Below are 2,500 nucleotides of genomic sequence, written 5' to 3'. Positions count from 1 at the left end.
AGAGACAGAGTCCGGCCCGGCTGCTTTGCGTGGATTCTGCCTCTTGAAAAGCCCATTAACTTCTCCCTCCTGAAAGGAGAGAGTCGTTTCTGTAGTATGGGTGGGGGATGGGGCCTCTTGGGTGGGAAGGGGTGGTTCAGGACAGTCCAATTGTCTTTCAAATCTACGGTAGAACTCGTTCAGGTCGTTGGCTAGGCGGGAGTCGTTAGTGGTGTGGGGCGCTCTGGGTTTGTAGTTGGTGATGTGCCTGAGCCCTTTGGCAGACAGAAGCAGCGTCGTTAGTAGAGAACTGGTGTTTTAGTGTCTCTGAGTACAGTCGTTTAGCCTCTCTCACCGCTTTGCTAAACCTGTTCTTCGACTCCTTGAATCTGTCTCTATCCCCACTCCTAAACGCTTCCTCCTTCTCCAACCTCAACCTTTTGAGCTTTGCTGAGAACCAGGGCTTGTTGTTGTTAAAGTTCACCCTGGTACGTGTTGGGATACAGCAGTCCTCACAGAAGCTGATGTACACAGCCTCTGTGAGTTCATCCAGACTATTGGTAGCAGTCGTGAACATATCCCAGTCAGTACAGTCTAAGCACGCCCGCAAATCTTCCACAGCCTCACTGGTCCACTGTTTAGATGTCCTCACAGCAGGTTTACAGAGTTTTAGTTGCTGCCTGTATGCACGAATCAGGTGGACCAAGGGAGTTCTGTGCGAGCCGAACAGCCCCGTGACCCACAAGAGAAACATCCCCGCCAAATTCGAGCGTTTGACGGGGTCTATCCGTGAAAAAATATTCACGTTTTTGAGTGCACATGCATTTCTGCTGCAAATGCCTCTGGAAGTTTCATGCCGTTCGTATGCCAATTGTGGCAACACGAAAATGACCCGTTTTCCCATTCCGAGGGATTTCTGTGCGACCCTAACAGCCCCGTGAGCCACAAGAGACACATCCCCGCCAATTTCTAGCGTTTCACGGGGTCTATCCGTGAAAAATATAGACGTTTTTGAGTGCACATGCATTTCTGCTGCAGATGCCTCTGGAAGTTTCATGCCGTTCGTACGCAATGTGGCAACACGAAAATGACCCCTTTTCCCATTCCGAGGGATTTCTGTGCGACCCTAACTAACAGCGCCCGTGAGCCACAAGAGAGACATCCCCGCCAATTTATAGCGTTTCACGGGGTCTATCAGTGAAAAATATAGACGTTTTTGAGTGCACATGCATTCCTGCTGCAAATGCCTCTGGAAGTTTCATGCCGTTCCTATGCAATGTGGCCACACAAAAATGACCCGTTTTCCCATTCCGAGGCATTTCTGTGCGACCCTAACAGCCCCGTGAGCCACAAGAGAGACATCCCCGCCAACTTCTAGCGTTTGACGGGGTCTATGCGTGAAAAATATTAAAATTTTTGAGTGCACGTGCCTTTCTGCTGCAAATGCCTCTGGAAGTTTCATGGCGTTCCTATGCAATGTGGCAACACGAAAATGACCCCTTTTCCCATTCCGAGGGAGTTCTGTGCCACCCTAACAGCCCCGTGAGCCACAAGAGACACATCCCCGCCAATTTCTAGCGTTTCACGGGGTCTATCCGTGAAACATATAGAAGTTTTTGAGTGCACATGCATTCCTGCTGCAAATGCCTCTGGAAGTTTCATGCGGTTCGTACGCAATGTGGCAACACGAAAATGACCCGTTTTCCCATTCCCAGGGATTTCTGTGCGACCCGAACAGCCCCGTGAGCCACAAGAGACACATCCCCGCCAATTTCTAGCGTTTCACGGGGTCTATCCGTGAAAAATATCAATTTTTTTTGACTGCACATGCATTTCTGCTGCAAATGCCTCTGGAAGTTGCATGCGATTCGCATGCAATGTGGCGACACGAAAATGACCCGTTTTCCCATTCCGAGGGATTTCTGTGCCACCCTAACAGCCCCGTGAGCCACAAGAGAGACATCCCCGCCAATTTCTAGCGTATCACGGGGTCTATCCGTGAGAAATATTCACTTTTTTGAGTGCACATGCATTCCTGCTGCAAATGCCTCTGGAAGTTTCATGCGGTTCGTATGCAATGTGGCGACACGAAAATGACCCGTTTTCCCATTCCGAGGGATTTCTGTGCCACCCTAACAGCCCCGTGAGCCACAAGAGAGACATCCCCGCCCACTTCTAGCGTTTCACGGGGTCTCTCCGTGAAAATATCACATTTTTTGAGTGCACATGCATTCCTGCTGCAAATGCCTCTGGAAGTTTCATGCGGTTCGCATGCAATGTGGCGACACGAAAATGACCCGTTTTTTCCCATTCCGAGGGATTTCTGTGCCACCCTAACAGCCCCGTGAGCCACAAGAGACACATCCCCGCCAATTTCTAGCGTTTCACGGGGTCTATCCGTGAAAAATATTCAATTTTTTGACTGCACATGCATTTCTGCTGCAAATGCCTCTGGAAGTTTCATGCGGTTCGCATGCAATGTGGCGACACGAAAATGACCCGTTTTCCCATTCCGAGGGAT

This window comes from Petromyzon marinus, unplaced genomic scaffold (assembly GCF_048934315.1).
Source record: "Petromyzon marinus isolate PM22_M1 ecotype Great Lakes invasive population unplaced genomic scaffold, UKy_Petmar_22M1.pri1.0 PM_G_Scaffold_8, whole genome shotgun sequence".
NCBI lineage: Eukaryota > Metazoa > Chordata > Hyperoartia > Petromyzontiformes > Petromyzontidae > Petromyzon > Petromyzon marinus.
This window is presented reverse-complemented; position numbering follows the sequence as displayed.